The sequence below is a fragment of the Geotrypetes seraphini genome, chromosome 8, assembly GCF_902459505.1.
Source record: "Geotrypetes seraphini chromosome 8, aGeoSer1.1, whole genome shotgun sequence".
NCBI lineage: Eukaryota > Metazoa > Chordata > Amphibia > Gymnophiona > Dermophiidae > Geotrypetes > Geotrypetes seraphini.
Window position 1 is genome coordinate 153,575,252 of NC_047091.1, and position 16,584 is coordinate 153,591,835.

At 43.1% G+C, this 16,584-nt stretch overlaps 1 protein-coding gene across 5 annotated transcripts in view; it reads left to right on the forward strand.

Annotated features, from left to right (window-relative positions):
• Positions 1–5,921: 5,921 nt before the first annotated feature.
• PITPNM2 (phosphatidylinositol transfer protein membrane associated 2) overlaps positions 5,922–16,584 on the forward strand; it is a 489,035-nt gene continuing 478,372 nt past the window's right edge. The window contains exon 1 of one of the 5 annotated variants that reach the window (XM_033953942.1): positions 5,922–6,105. The gene's annotated coding sequence lies outside the window, so the exon portion shown is untranslated. The remainder of the gene's footprint in view (positions 6,106–16,584) is intronic. The other 4 variants (XM_033953939.1, XM_033953943.1, XM_033953944.1 and 1 more) reach the window with 4 other exon arrangements.

Genomic DNA, 16,584 nt, shown 5'->3' on the forward strand with positions numbered 1-16,584 from the left:
CAGAGTCATTCAAAGAACAGTGACACACTCAGGGATAGTAATCTGCTTTTCTCCAAAGCAACTCAGTTTAACTAACATACATAGGGCTAGATTCATTAACCTCACGGATCTGATCCAATCCAATCCATGAGGTTGCTGGGCGCCCGATTCACGACGCGTCCTCATGCAAATGGGGGCGATCAGAGTCACGTCCCCAACCGACCACATGGATCACTGGAGAGCAATCCTGACGCATTCGCAGACCTTCTTTGCCTGTAGATGGTCTGCGCATGCTTACAGAGCTGGAAACTTTTATAATTTTTTTACTTTTAACTTTGTGGGCTCGCACTGTGGGGATGGGTGAGCAAGAGAGTCGGGGCAGAGTGCAGGGGGGCAAGAGGAGAATTGGGGACAGAGAGCAGGGCAGTCAGAAAGGACGTGAGTGACTGGTCCTCAGCAGTCACTTATTTTTTGATCAGCCAGCCCAGTCGGTGTTCCTGAAATTTTTTAATGAATCGCTGCCTTCCTACATATGCATACCATTCCCCCTCATTTGCATGTACGGGTCGGATTGGGAGTAAGGTTAGTGAATCGGGTCAGGGTTGCAAAGTGGTCGGGACACAATCAGTGTCCTTAGTGAACCTAGCTTATAGTTTTAGACATATACATTAAAAAAAAAACCCCTACAACCCACATACAAACAGATGAAAATTAGGGATCAGAATGACTAATAATACATTACAACGGTCTTAAAAGAGGTAAACATAATTTTCAGAGATGCAAAGTTCTAACCAAGGAAGGCAAGGTTTTCTACAAAACCTCAAAGTGCCAGTCATGGCATTCCATAAAACTGGCCCAGTGGTTGAGATACAAGATTTTTTAGTTTGCACATATTGGACACTGTTCGTTTTCCTTGTATCAAGTAACCAACGATTTTCAGATCTCAGTGCTCTTGGTGGGCTGGGTCAGGCAGTGGGCTGGTGTTTCAGCTTCCATGGCGACTTTAGCAAGGCTGTCTTTTAAGGGGCAGTTATTGTTTGGCACAGGCCTGGAGGTCCTTATGGGTTTGGTAATGGACAGTCACTCAAAGTCCCTGCCTGATAATAGACCCAGGCCCTCCAGGGGTTCTGGGTGTTCTAATTTCATCACTCCAGACAGTATGCATATTCCATGTCACAGAGATTTTTCCAAACTTCCAAGGTCAGTATGCGAGCTACAGGCGTTTCCAACCTTCCGCCACGCGTCTGCACAACCAACCAGAAAGATACAATGACACCAGGATGCCGAATGCTATGATGTTCTCAGAGAGGTTGGTAAGGTTGGAGTCTGTCTCGAGAAGGACAAGGATGTCATCAGTTTCGAAGGGAGATAGATGGAAGAGTTTCAGGGAGGACATATAGATGTTGAAGAGAATAGGGGATAGGGGTGATCCCTGCAGGACTCTGCAAGTCTGTTTCCAAGGAGCGGATGTGGTGCCATTTGTGTTGACAGTGTAGGAGTGGGAACGTAAGAAGTTTGTAAACCACTCTAAGACTGTGGAGTCGATGCCGATCTCAGAAAGTTGATAAATTAGAATATCGTGGTGGACGACATCAAAAGCTGCAGAGAGATCGAATTGTAATAGGACAGCAAATTTATTGCGAGAATGTAATTGTTGTATCTTTGAGATTAATGAGACCAGTAGGGATTCGGTGCTGAAGTTGGGTCAGAAGCCATGTTGATAAGGTGAGAGAATGGAGAATTTCTCTAGGTAAGATGAGAGCTGGGTATATATGATGGCTTCTAGCATTTTAGTCAAGAGAGGGATATTTGCTATGGGACGATAGTTAGATGGAGAGGAAGGGTCCTGGATCGTGGTGTGGGCAGATGCCAGTCTTTGGGGCTGGAGAAGCTCATTGCAATTGTCCTGTTCAGAGGTTGGACACTCTCACAGAGAAAGTGATCCATCTGCCTGGTGGAGCTCAGGGCCATTTGTTTGGCTCAGATGAGGTATCAGACACAAAGTGGTCCATCAACCGGCTGGAGCTCCGGGCCATTCATTTGGCCTTGATGAGATTACTGAAGACCTTGGAGCGCCAAGGAGTCAGGGTCTTCTCCAACAATGTGATGGCAATAGCCTATGTCATTTGCCAAGGAAGTCCCAATAGCACTCCTCTGGCTTAGGAAGCCTGCCTTATTTTTCTTGGGCAGAACATCTTCTCCTGGCACTGTCAGCAGAGTTCTGGATCTGGCGAGTGGATCTTGTTCCCACAAGCATTTCAGATGATTGTGGATTGCTGGGGGAGTCTGCGTCGATCTCATGGCCACTTCATGATTCTGGAAGGTACTTCTCTTCTTCTGTCGAAGATCTGAGCCCGGAAGTGGAGGGCTCAACGCGTTGATGCAGTGCTGGCAACAGAAGCTTTCTCCTGTCTGTTTTTACTTCTGGACCATTGGTCGATCGTATCCTTCCGAGGATCCTGGTTCATTCTGGCCACGTTATGCTGGTGGCTTCAGCTTATCACATGGGCGTGTGGGTCGCAGCCTTTGGGCTTCTTCAGATCCTTTCAAGCAGGGTCCAGTTGCCATGCCAGTTCCAGTGCCTTTGGCTCTTATGGCATGGCTCTTGAGCATGCAACCTTTGGGCTTGAGATGTTCTGTCCTTGGTGTTGAGATTCTTCTACAGTCTAAGAAGTTGTCTAGGAGGGTCGGTGTATGCTAAGGCATTGAAGGCCTTACAGTATTTGTGGATCCGTATTCAGCTCAAATCTCGCTAATTCTTGCCTTTCTTCCTGCTAGAAAGATACTGGCCTTATCATGGCTTCTCTGCGAGTCCTGGTAGCTAGGCTCTCTTAGAGCTTAGGTTCTCTTAGAGCCTGGGGCAGTTAGTCCTCTGTGGCAGCTCATTCTGATTTTGCTCCATTCTTGTAGGGGGTCTGTCGTGTCAGACAGCTGGTTGTCCATCCTATCCCTGCCTCGGACCTTAGCCTGATGCTAACTTTATCTAGGCTCCCTTTGTCATTCTTTCAAATGCTTCTCTGTTGGTTTTGACACTCTAGGCCAGGGGTCTTCAAAGCCCCTCCTTGAGGGCCGCAATCCAGTTATGTTTTTAGGATTTCCCTAATGAATATGCATTGAAAGCAGTGCTTGCACATAGATCTCATGCATATTCATTGGGGAAATCCTGAAAACCCGACTGGATTGTGGCCCTCATGGAGGGACTTTGAAGACCCCTGCTCTAGGCCATTGTTTCAGCTTTTCATGTTCATTGGGTAGTGTGTTTACCTGCCTTTCTGCTGACAGGTTCCTTGACTCAGGACCACCTGTTGAAGAAACTGGCCGTACGCAGGGTTCTCCTGTGTTATTTTGAGGTCACTAATGAGTTTCGCCTCTCTGACCATCTGTTTGTGCTGACTCATTTGATTAAGTGGGGGTGCTCCTGCTTCTAAGGCCATGATTTCCAGATGAATCCATTTTGTCAGCCTACATTCTTTCTGGGAAACAGTCATGTTTCTGTCAAGGTGCTTTCTACCAGTAGTGTGGCTTCTTCATGGTCCAAAGCTAAATCTGTCCCTCCTGAGATTTGCGGGGTTGCAACGTGGTCTCTTCCCACGTTGGTCACGTTTAACAGAGTGGATGTTGCTGCAAGGCAGGACTTGGCCTTCGGGTCCTCGGTCTTAAGGGCGCAGCAAGCCCACCCTAGCTATTTGGAGGGACTGCTATTGTACGTCCCTATTGTCTAGAATGTCTCATCTATTGCACTGGAAATAGAGATTATGTACTTAATCTGGTAAGCTCTTTTTAAAGTAAAGGGAAAATTATTTTTCAAAATTGCAACAGTAAAGTAAAGCTTCCAGAAAAAAGAAACAGTAAAAAGTAAAGCGTCCAGAAATCCAGCTAGTCTGTTCTTCTTATGCACGGTAGTATGGTTCCAGGAAAAATCTTCATACTGCAAAATTGTGCATGATGAAATACTGTGCCTATGTGAAAATAAAGGTTAGGCTCCAGCAGTACATTTTGCACCTCAAAACTGCATAAATTGAATAAAGGATCTTATAGGAAAAATAGGGTTATGTTCCTGCATAGGATAGCATTTGACAAAAACCATAGTAGAACATTTAGAATGTTGCAAACATTTTTTTATTTGCAGTATTGCTTATAGAAATAACACAACAGTGCTAGAAAATAAATAAATAAATGTATAGTATTACACAATCATAGTAAGCATTTAATCTGCTCATCAACCAGTACAATGCACCATGGTTTTCTCACTATTAGAAGTACAGTAACACTGTAAAATAAAAACACTTGCACAAAACAGTGCTGAAAAATAAATACAGTAATGCCAAGTTTATTTTTATTTGATATACCGCCTATCTGGCAGTTGGGGCAATGTACATAGATATAAATTTAAAAGCAAAAAAAAAAAAGGATAAAAAGTTAAGCAGAGGGCCAGATACTGAGTGTACAAGCATGGCACAAGAGGAAGGGAGGAGAAACTGGTTACAATAATTTCCTATCAAAAACAGAGGGTGTGACAGTGGGATGAAGAAATGTGTGGGCATAAAGTTTTGATTGATGGAATTACGTGGTGAAGGCATCTTCATACAAGAAAGTGTCTTAAGATTGAATTTAAAGTTTGTCAAGTTGTCTTCTTTTCTAAGGTAGTGGGGGAGGGCATTCCAAAGGCTGGGTGCTGTAACAGAATTGTATACAGTATTGCACTACCATAATAAGCATTTGGTCTGCTCCTTAACCCAAACAATGCATCATGGAATTCTCACCAAAGTACACAGTTAAAAAAAAAATTAATACATAGCCACACTGGGACATGCTATTGGGCAGGGCCCTTACTGTGCTCAAAAATGGTTCAGGATGCTACAGCATAGACTGTGAAACTGACATACTGTATATAAAGAGATGGTACATTATCATCACTGCTTGACAAAAATCAGGTGTACTGTACTGTATAACTCAGCCTGATCGACCTGCATGAGTCAAGGCTTGCAAGTCAACTTCTGTCACATCAACCTCTGGTGCCTGTCTTGCGACTTGTTGACTGAAAAAACTGTCAGCCTTGTTTGCTTGGTTTTCCTTCTCAAGTCCTTAAGTGGCTGGGTGCAATTGCAGAGCTTGTTGGATGCATGAATTTTAGACTGTACCGTACCTGCAGATGCTTGTAGCTCACTCTCTTAAACTTCTAACTCACTTTTTTGATGTTTGGTGGTCGTTTCTGGAAGCAAAGAGAAAGGAAACAAAGTTTTTTGTTCTAAGGTCCACAAATACGCAAACACATGGCATGAATGGCGAATAACCACAGATAACAGAAATCGCAAATCGGGAATGTGCGAATAAAGAGAACTGACTATATTGCTTCTGAGACCCAAGGCGGCCTTCTTTTCCTCTTACTTTCCTTACAAAATGGTTTGGTGCTCTTAGAATAGCTCTTTTTAGTTTAGCCCATTGCTTCTCTACTTCTTTCAGATGTTCCCATCCAGACAACACCTTGGCCTAATCCCCCAAGTGAACAAAATTGGTTTGTTGTTTTTTTTAAGTACATAATCTTTACTTTTGAATGACCCCTCTCTACACCTGTCTTAAATATTAAACCACACCATGGGTGATCACTGGATGCAAACATATTTTGGGCATTTTTGTGTAAATGGATGGGCCATTTTGCCCCTTTGTCGTCGTGTTTCTCCAAGGCGAGTAGAGACTTTACAAGCTCGTAATGCCCTCGGTTGGTCACACATGCGAAGCCTCACGCAGCTCCCGGACAACAGCAACTCGGGGGAGATCAACGAGGTCAAAGACGGACCGACGCCATCTACCAGCGCCTCCGAGTACGGGGAGAATCTGGAAAGCAGAGGCTCAACAACCCCTTCCTCCTAATGGTATCTTCCCCAAACCTTTAAGCTTGTCAGCGAAGGTATCAGTAATAGAAGCAAGTTACCTGCGCCTAGCTAGAGCGCTTCACTTCTGCCGCGTCCAGCCCCTCCTCTGCCGGAAGCAGGAAGTCGCATCAGAAGGGGGCGGGGACGGAGCAGAGGAGGCGGGACGCCTTAGAAAGAAAGCGCCGTCAGTGCTGGCTAACTTGTATGAAGTGCTGCCGTTGCGGGCGCTGTCACCCTCTGAGACAGCTTGAAGGTAGGACGCCGGAGCGGGGAGTTTGAGAATGATGGTAGATGCTGACGGCCGAGGAGAAGAGGGAGATGTGCTGGACTGGGGGGAGGAGATGGCACGCCGCCGGTTGGTTCTTGGTCGCGTGTGAGGAGGGGGTGCGCGCGCGAGCGAGCGCGTGTGTGTGTAGGCAGTCAGATGCGTGTGTTTTGGTATCTCTGCATGCAGCCTTCCCAGGATTCTACTATGGGAAGCTTGTGTTAAAACTGTTGACCTTTGCATCTACTTACGTTACAAATGTGTGATCCCTAATTTGATTTGCAAAGGTGTTCTTAAGCATTTGTAACAGGATAAAGCCAAAACAAATTGTATCAGTATTTTTGTTCTATGAATTTTAGTCTGAGTTAGAACCTGGAGTTAACTCATGATAGATTTTAGAACATATTTGGAATATATCTATATTTGTTGACAGGTCTAGCTCCTTACTGAACTGGGTAAGAAATGAAAAATTAAGACATTTGACAAGCCCGTGCAGCGTGTATTTAGCATTATGTCCCATTTGACGTTATTTCCTGAAATTTAAAAAGAGAAACATATTTTCAGTTATTCTTTTCTCTACTTGCTTGTTCCCACCTGACATCATAAGCCTTTGGCTAACATCAGCAGGTTGCCATGGAAATGACTGATGTCACAAATGCAGGATTAGGACTTCAAGAAAGAGTATGAGTATCTGTATAATGCAAACTATTCAAGGGCACTCATGAGCCAGAAAAGGCAAACAACCAGAGAGTTCAAAATGCTGATGTCTGGATACAATTCTGATTTTTCTTTATCAGTATTTCTTACTTTTTGTTCAGGACTGATACAAGTATAGGTAGCAGCACAGCAGATATATGTGATAGTAGGAAAAGATTATTTACTGCTTGAGAAATCTTAGTAAAGCTGGCGGAAGAAAAAGGCTTCTATGAGACAGCAGTTGGTAGAGAAAATGGTTTTCATCAGCTTTGTTTAGGTATATGCTGTTTTTACCGTTTGTATGTTTTGCATACACAAATACAAGCATCACTAAAATGGATTGATTACACAGGAAAAAAGGAAGGTCTTTGTTTTTATCTGAGTGAGTACATAAATATTTATTTATTTTTTCCTGGAAATTATATTAGTAGACTTTTTTGGGTACTTTTCATTTTAAAGCACTTTGCAGTTTTTTAAATACTATTTATAGCAGATTTTTATGGACTTCTACATTTTTAGGTTCTTAATAGTGCCTGGGTATAATACTAACAGTCTAACTTGCCTCATTCCTGCAAACAAGACCAACATCTCTTTTCTTATTTGTTAAAAAAAATGGCTTGGTATTTGTAATTTATATAGTGTAGATTGGAATTTCCATTAATGGTTTTGGCTATAAGAGGATACTGTATCATGGCTTCCCTCTAGATTATAGGGCAGTGTATCACAAACTGTTTGCCACCTGAGATTTCAGGTGTGCCGTGGCACACTGGGGAGGAGGAGAGGTGCCGGTGAGAGGCATGTCCTGTAGGCAATCAGCTGGCGCCAGCACCTCTCCTTCTCTCCAGCTCTTTTCCCTGCTGGCATCTCAGGGCCCTGCTGGCATCTCTTTTCCTTGCTGGCAACCCCCCCCCCCCTCCACTGGCATCTCAGGGCCCGTCTGGAGGGCCTTTGTGCATGCATGGACGTCAACGTGATGATGTCAGGCATGTGCGTGATGTCATCACGGCGATGTCTGCACTTTTGGATGCCTCGAACCACGATCACTACATTTGGTGTGCCTTAGCTCAAGAAAGTTTTGCAGGACACTGCTATAGGGGATCAAAAGGTACACCTTACAGTGGCTATCAAACCTGGTCCTGGAGGCACTCCAGCCAGTCGGGGTTTTGGGATATCCACAATGAATGTTCAAGAGGGATTTGCATGCAAATCTCTTTCATGAATATTCTTTGTTGGTATCCTGAAAACCTGACTGCTGGGGTGCCTCCAGACCAGTATGGGAACCAACCGTTGTGATAATCACTGAACCATTAATGTGTATAAATGTCCACTATCCACCTCAGATCAACAAATTGTCACAAAGGACTGTTTGTATAGTCCTCCTTCCTAAGCACGCAGATGATCTGTACTCGCGGAGTAATTCCCATCTGAGTCTCGTGCCTTCTTTTTTTTTTTTAAATATATATTTTATTAAGTTTCAAAATACAGTGGGACCTTGGATTACGAGCATAATCCGTTCCAGGAGCATGCTCGTAATCCAAAATGCTCGTTTATCAAAGCGAATTTCCCCATAGGAAATAATGGAAACTCGCTTTGATGCGTCCCCCCCAATTGTGTCAGGGGGGGTCGAATCGTGGCGGGGGTTGCCCAATTGTGTCGGGGGGGTGGGTGGGATCATGGCGGGGGGGTGTCCAATCATGGCCGGGGGGTGCCGGTTCGAGGCAGGGGGGGTGCCGGATTGCGGGGGGGGGGGGTGCTCGTAAATCGAGCCATGCTCGGTTTCCGAGGCACCGATTTTGCAAATGTTTTGCTCGTCTTGCAAAACACTCGCAAACCGGTGCACTCGTAAACCGCGGTACCACTGTACCTTCTTCCCGCTGGGAGTGCATCCTTGTTGCGAGGTGACTGGATCTGAGGAAGGTACTGGTGAGTGCGCCTTCCTCCGGAGATGGGACGGTGTATGCATTCGCTCAAGGCGGGGCTATTTCTGTGCAGCTCACATGCCTGGTTAGAGCTCCTGTACTATGTGCATTTGGAGCTCCGGGAGACAGGGTCAGCGCATGCGTACAGGTTCAGCCAGTGCTGGTGGTGTTTACGTGGATGGCGCGTGCATACAGGTCCGGCTAGTGCTAGTGGTGTTTACATTCCTGCAGGGTGTGCACTGGGATGCTGCAGATCCTGGGAAAGCATGGCAAATACCCTGGTGTTTATGTTCCTGAAGGGTGAGCACTGGGACGCTGCGGAGCATGGGAAAGCATGGTGAATGCCGCCTGTGGATTCACCACTTCTGCTCCACACAGTGCCATGCCTGCTTCTGCAGCAGTACCAAGCCCAGCTCCGGAAGCAATGGCGGCTGCTAAGACAGGAGCAGCAGTACCTGGGAGCTACCCAGGTTGCGGTTCTTTTCCTCTTCCTCCTCCTCTGGTGGCTCAGCATCTTTCTCCTTTTTATTTTATTCAGGTACATTAGTTTTTGGGTTATTTTATTCTGCACATTAATTTTTGGGTAGTGGGACGAATCATCTGGGTTTCCATTATTTCCTATGGGGAAATAAGCTTTGATATACGAGTACTTTGGATTACAAGCATGCTTCTAGAACAAATTATGCTCGTAAACCAAGGTACCACTGTATCTGACTGCTCATTGTGCAAGTTACAAATTTAGCAAATTTCGTCTTGCAAAACACTCGCAAACCGCGGTTTGACTGTATTGTACTTTTTTGGATATGGTTTAGATATAAGTAAAAATAATTTAGCCTTTTTTAATTTCAGAAGATTTTTCAATGCGGTGTCACTGTCTGAGCAGTTGGTGACAGGTCAAAAGTGCGCGCCGGCAAAGGCATGCTGAGCAACTGAGCGCAAGGCGGAAGCCCGCGCCGAAGAAAAACAGTGTTTTAAGGGGCTCCGACAGGGGGTGTGGGGAGGGAACCCCCCCACTTTACTGAATACAGATCGCACTGGTGTTGTGGGGGGTTTGGGGGGTTGTAACCCCCCCACATTATACTGAAAACTTCACTTTTTCCCTAAAAAGCAGGGAAAAAGTTAAGTTTCCAGTATAATGAGAAGGGTTACAACCCCACACAATGCCGGTGCGATCTATATTCAGTAAAGTGGGGGGTTCCCCACCCACACCCCTCCGTCAGAGCCCCTTAAAACATTGTTTTTCTTTGGCGCGGGCTTCCGCCTTGCGCTCAGTTGTCTCAGCGCACCTTTGTTGGCGCGCGCTTTTGACTATGAACCGAGCAGTTAATACCTGCATTAGAGTCTGACTCGTAGTGCTTAAACCCAACAATAGAAGAATGGATCTCATTCTGTGTCTGTCTGTGAAAGAGTTAGGTATGTAAAGAACTGACTTGAAAAGGAGATTAATTTCCAGATCATGATAGGTCGCTAGTGATAAATTAGGATGGATCAAAAGATGGTGTGATGCCAGAAACAGCTGTAGTTTAGAGGTTATATGATTCTACATCCACAACCTTATACAAAAGCAAGCAAGCAAACAAACAAACAAAAAAAGACTAGCAACTTTCATCGTGTATATTTATTTATTAGAATAATTTATAGTCTGTTGGCCATAGCAATTCTTTGTAATTTGAAAGTAAACATATGTACAATAGTCACTAAACATCAGAACTCATAAAACATAAACATGCATCAGATACTTCAGAAATAAAACTAATCCTGATACCAATTTCTCACTGATTTTGCACAAAGAAAAGACCTTTTGCTCTCTTAAAAAAGTCATACTACTCAAAGGATTTTTTAAAAATAATATTAAGTTGCTACCACTTTACTACTGCTTATTTCTACAGCACCATTAGTTATAGACAGCACTGTATACACACACACTATTTATTTATTTTAAAAATTTATATACTGCCTGTAACCAAGTGGTTTCCAGTTAAACATACATATTATTAAAAAAAAGAAATGTCACTACAAAGACAAAAATAGCTTACTTTATATCTGCATTATTAACTGCAAAAATGCATTACATAAATGCACTAACAAATAACTGTCTTCACCAACCTCTTGAAATTTACACGATCAGCATAAAGTTGTAAATTCCCTGTTAATACATTCCACATTCTCACGCCAGCTATCAAGAACATTGTAGCCTTTGTCACAGCATAAGGCACTCTCAATTCTTTAGGGCCTCTTGTTCAAAACCGCGTCGGGAGCAGCACGGCTCTCTGCGCTAAAACCACTAGTGCGGTTTAGTAGAAAAGGGGGTTGGTCAGTCAGTCTCATTAGTCCCTCAGACTAGAGAATGACGCAGAGAAAAAATGTGTCCCCGTCCCTGCAAACCATCTGATCCTATCCGCACAAGCCTCAAATAGGGGTCCTTTTACTAAGGCATGCTAGCCGTTTTAGCGTGCTAAATACTAATGCATCCATTAGCGCGTGCCTTAGTAAAAGGACCCCATAGTATTATACTGAACTTCTTTTTTTAAAGTATAAAAAGAAACAATCTTCTGTACAATTATCATTTTATAAGTCACAAATAATACAGAGCAAAGATCAACAAAACCCCTGTCTCCTATCTCCTCCCCCTCACAAATATTCCCTTTACTATCGAGACAACTGAAGTCAAATTGCTAAAGAATGCCACATAGCTTGATTTTTCCAAAACAATAATTCAATCGCACATGGCAGGAATAGTGTTAGGGAAGTGCAACTAGGGCAACTACCCCCTGGTCAGAAAGAGCCCTAAGCGAGCTGGAAGCACAGCCTGGGCTTTGCAGTCTCTAGTTATATCTAACACCAGCTCTGGCAGGATAAATATTTCAAATCTGATATATTCTAATCACAAAATAGAAAATAATTTTTTTTTTCTACATTTTTGTTGTCTGGTCATTTTATTCTTCACATCACATTGGTCTCAAGCTCTGGTTTCTGTTTCCATCTGTCTACTAGTGCTGCCCGATTTGCAAATTAAAGCTGAGTTAAATGTACAAACAAAAGGTAGTCTTAACTGTAGAGGAGAGTGAAAAGTAGGAATCGGTAAAGGTATGGGTGAGCCAAACCTGCATGGAATGGCGACTAGCTAGAGAAAAGTGCATTGGACCTTGCTGGGAGTGAAGAGAAAATGAGAAGCAGAACAGGTTTAAAAGATTTAGGTAGTAGAGCAGGCAGTCAAGAGCAATTAGTTGCGTGCCCCCCAATATGAAGCATCAAATTATGCCTGTGCAGGAGGAGAAAATAAAAATTAGAGAGAGGATGTAGGAGGGAGATGAAATTAGGGATTGGGGAAATAGAGTGTATTATAGATGGGCTAAGAGAAAAGATGGACTGATTGGAGAAACATGTTATAAATGGCTTAAATTGAGAGAGAGAGTATGATGCGGAAATGCTGGGAGGAGATGGAGAGAGTGGCTGGACACTAGTTTTTGATATGTTCAAATCTGGCTTAGAATTTCCTCTGTAATACCCCACCTGAGCACAGTATATGGTTGCAACTTTTTGTGCAGTTTGACATAATTGGATTATAAATTCTTTCAAACAGGAACTGTCTTCCATGTTTTGGTGTACAGTGATGTGTATACCTGGTAGTGCAATAAACGATAAGTAGTAGTAAATATTCATGCTGACAAAGTCCAATGAGACGTTGGACTTCAAAAGTGAAAATGATCCGGATTTTCAACCATCACAATCAAACAAGCCTCATCTAATAACTCAATTTTAATTAAATGACTTGGTGAGGCACTTAAGTTTGTCAAAGAACCAAGCAGAATTACTTGGTTCAAAATTTAAATGGAATCTACTTGCACCTGGGACGAAAATCTCAGTTTTATAAGCAGCGAGGATTGCTCCAATTTTTTCCAGAGAGATGAGGTTCTATGTTTCTTCAACAAACTTACTAGACTGCTTGAAGTTCTTGGCACCAAATATGACCACAACAATAGCACCTATTCGTTGATTCATCCAAGGCAAGCCTCGAGGCTGTCTTGTTACATAATGGAAATGTTTATCCACAAATACCAAATGGGCATACTGCTCAAATAAGACATATGAACATATGGCATGTTTGTTGAAATCTGTATGATACACCAAGCATAATGAAATACATGTGGTAGTCTAAAAGTTGTTGCACTTCTTGTTTGGTAGTTACATAGAAACATGATGGCAGATAAAGGCCAAATGGCCCATCCAGTCTGCCCATTCGCAGTAACCATTATCTCTTCCTCTCTCTAAGAGATTCCACGTGCCTATCCCATGCTTTCTTGAATTCAGTCAGTCTCTGTCTCTCCCACCTCTTCCGAAAGACTGTTCCATACATCTACCACCCTTTCTGTAAAAAAAAGTATTTCCTTAGATTACTCCTGAGCCTATCACCTTTTAACTTCATCCTATGCCCTCTCATTGCAGAGCTTCCTTTCAAATGAAAGAGACTAGATTCATGCGCATTTACATCACATAGGTATTTAAACATTTCTATCTTATCTCCCCTTTCCCGCCTTTCCTCTAAAGTATACATATTTAGATTTTAAGTCGGTCCCCATACACCTTATCATGAAAACCACATACCATTTTAGTAGCCTTCCTCTGAACTGATTCCATCCTTTTTATATCTTTTTGAAGGTGCGGTCTCCAGAATTGTACACAATATACTAAATGAGGTCACACCAGAGGCTTATACAGGGGTATCAATACCTCTTTTTTCCCACTGGCCTTACCTCTTCCTATGCACCCTAGCATCCTTCTAGCTTTCACCATCACCTTTTCAACCTGTTTGGCCACCTTAAGATCATCACATTCAATCACACCCAAGTTCCACTCTTCTGTCTTTCACATAAGCTCTTCACCCCCTAAACTGTACCATTTCAGATCATTCTTCAAGCTTCGCTAGGTCTTTCTTCATGTTATTCACACCTTCTGGGGTGTCTGCTCTTACCTGACAGCTCTTCAGCAATATCGCTTATAAAAATGTTAAAAAGAACAGGCCCAAGAACAGAACCTTGAGGCATAACACTGGTAACATCCCATTAAACATTACCCTCTGTTGTCTTCCATTCATCCAGCCCATCACTTCTTGACCCAGCCAATCACTTTGAGGCCCATCCTGAGGGCACTCAGTTTATTTATTAGACATCTGTGTGGAACACTGTCAAAGGTTTTGCTAAAATCTAAATATGCCACATCTAGCGCACTCCCTCTACCCAATTCTCTGTTCACCCAGTCAAAGAAATTGATCAGATTTGTCTGACAAGAAGACCTACCCCTAGTGAATCCATGTTGCCTCTGGTCCTGTAATCCATCGGATTCCAGAAACTTCACCATTCTCTGTTTCAAAAGCGTTTCCATTAATTTGCTCACCACAGAAGTCAGACTTACTATCCTGTAATTCCCTACTTCTTCCTTACTTCCACTTTTGTGTAGAGGGACCACATCCACCCTTCTCCCGTCCTCCAATATCATTCCCGACCGTGTCAACTATTTTTTCTCCCATTTGCTTTTCCGACTACTCGACCAGCCTTCTTAATTTTTCCAGATATTTTTGCCTGTCTTCCTTTTTCTGTGATCTTTTGTAGTTTATGAAAGCTAATCTCTTATTCCTTACCCATTCAGCTACTACTTTTAAAAGATTTTAACTCCCTACATAATCTCAAATGACCTGGCAACTGGTTCCACAATCGTGGACCTGCAACTGAAATTGCTATTGTCTGTGTCCTTTTATAATGAGTCTCCCCAATTGACTCAATTGACTCACATCGCAGTTTCAGATCTTAAAGTACGTGTTGGCAGATACTTCCTGCATGTGTAAGGTAGATTGATGAACAATTGAATTGATGCTATTGAATTGTCAAGTTAAACCGACAGGTTTTGTTTCGAATGTTAGAGGAAGCACGGAGCTTCGCTGTTCAGCATCCTCTCCGTATCATGGCACCACATGACTCCCCTCCAGACTCCTGAATATTCTTTGCATTGAAATAGGGAGAGTAAAAGAATCCTACAAAGTAAGAGCCGGGCTGAGGAAAGTAAGAGTTGTCCACAGGACCAAAATGTGGCAAATTACAATGTGATGCAATCCACAGAATGCAACTCAGTAAAGCAGTCAAGGCTTGGAAGTGATACAGAATAAATTAATGTAAAAACGTTCTGAGCTCCCCTGGGAGAACGGTATAGAAAACTGAATGAATGAATAAATAAATAGAATTCCTCAAGGGCACCAATATTCATTTGCATAATATCTGTATTCAGGTGCTCAAGCATTTTTCCTTGTCTCTCCTGGTGGGCTCACAGTCTATCTAATGTACCTGGAGCAATGGGGGGGATTAAGTCACTTGCCCAGGGTTACAAGGAGCAGCGTGGGTTTGAACCCACAACCGCAGAGTGCTGAGGCTGTAGCTTTAACCACTGCACCATACTCTCTCACTCCCCTGACCATTTCTAAGTGAGTTTAGTTTTGAGGATTAATTGTGACCCATAGTGTACTCCTGGTGGAATTGTACAAGTGCAGAATTTAGGATGCATAGAATTTTGCACCTGCTAATGCAGAATTCAGTGTAGCTGCAGGAAGTAGAGGAGGAAGTGAATCACTTCAGGTTACAACAGGTTACTTCCTCCTCCTGTGAAGGCTTAGACCCTACTGTTTTATGAGAACCGCTATCTCACACACAGAAATCTACCAAGAGTAATAGTGGAAAGACCTCTGTTATCAGTTACTGTGCTAATTGTGAGGTAGTGAGCAAAAGATAGAAATGTATTTATTGGGATTTATAACTGCCTTTATGAAGAGATTCACCAAGGCAGTGTACAGAAGGTACAGCTTGACATAAAACTTATCATTTTGTAAACAGCATGATGACAGTGAAGTGACTGTATTTATGTTTAGACATATTTAATCATGGTAAATTGAATCCTAGTAATAGGACTAACGTGATACCGTATTGGACCATGTGTCCTTGCTTTTTAACAGAAAATTAAATACAGTAATGAAATAACATATTTATTTTATGAAGGATCCTCAAAAAGTTTCCGCACTTTTATTTTTTTTAAACACATGGAGAGGCATAATCGAAAGAAACGTCTAAGTCCGTTTTCACCTAAGTCGCAAGTCGTCCAAAGTCAGACACAGCTTAGGACACATTTTCGAAAAATACATCCAAAATATTTTTTTCCCAGAAAATCGTCTAACTATATGTCCAGCCGTCTGATCGTCCAAGCTGCTAAATTGCCCATCTTTATACCACATTTTATACCAAATATTCGCCTAGAATAAGCCCTGTTGGACGTGGGAGGGGTCAGCAAAGTGATGGACTGGACACCCAGACATGGCACTTGAATAGTGGGGTACCTTAAAGGGCACTACTGTGAGCTTCACAAATAGGGTGCCCCATAAACGTCTCACTACAGCTCCCTTATAGGTCATGGTGAGCCCCCCCCAAAACGTACTATACCCACCTGTCTACAACCCCAATAGCCCTTATGGCTGCAGGAGCCACTTATATGGCAGTTCAAAAGGGTTTTTTGGGGGAGTGCACATGTTTCACCATGAATGCAGTGATTACAGTGACTTATGGGCCTGGGTCCTCCTCTCCATGGGTCCCTAACCCATCCCCAAGATGACTTGAGCTGCCTCTGTGCAGCTCTACTAGGCTTTCCTATGGTAGGCTGCCAGGTGCTGATGTTCTGTAGGCAGATATTTAAAGTTATGATTATGATTTTTAGGGGGGTCGGTGATCATTGGGGTAGTGTGTGGGGGTCTGTACTATGTGTTTGCAGTGCTTATCTGGTCATTTTATATAGGTTTTTGTGACTTAGACCATGTTTT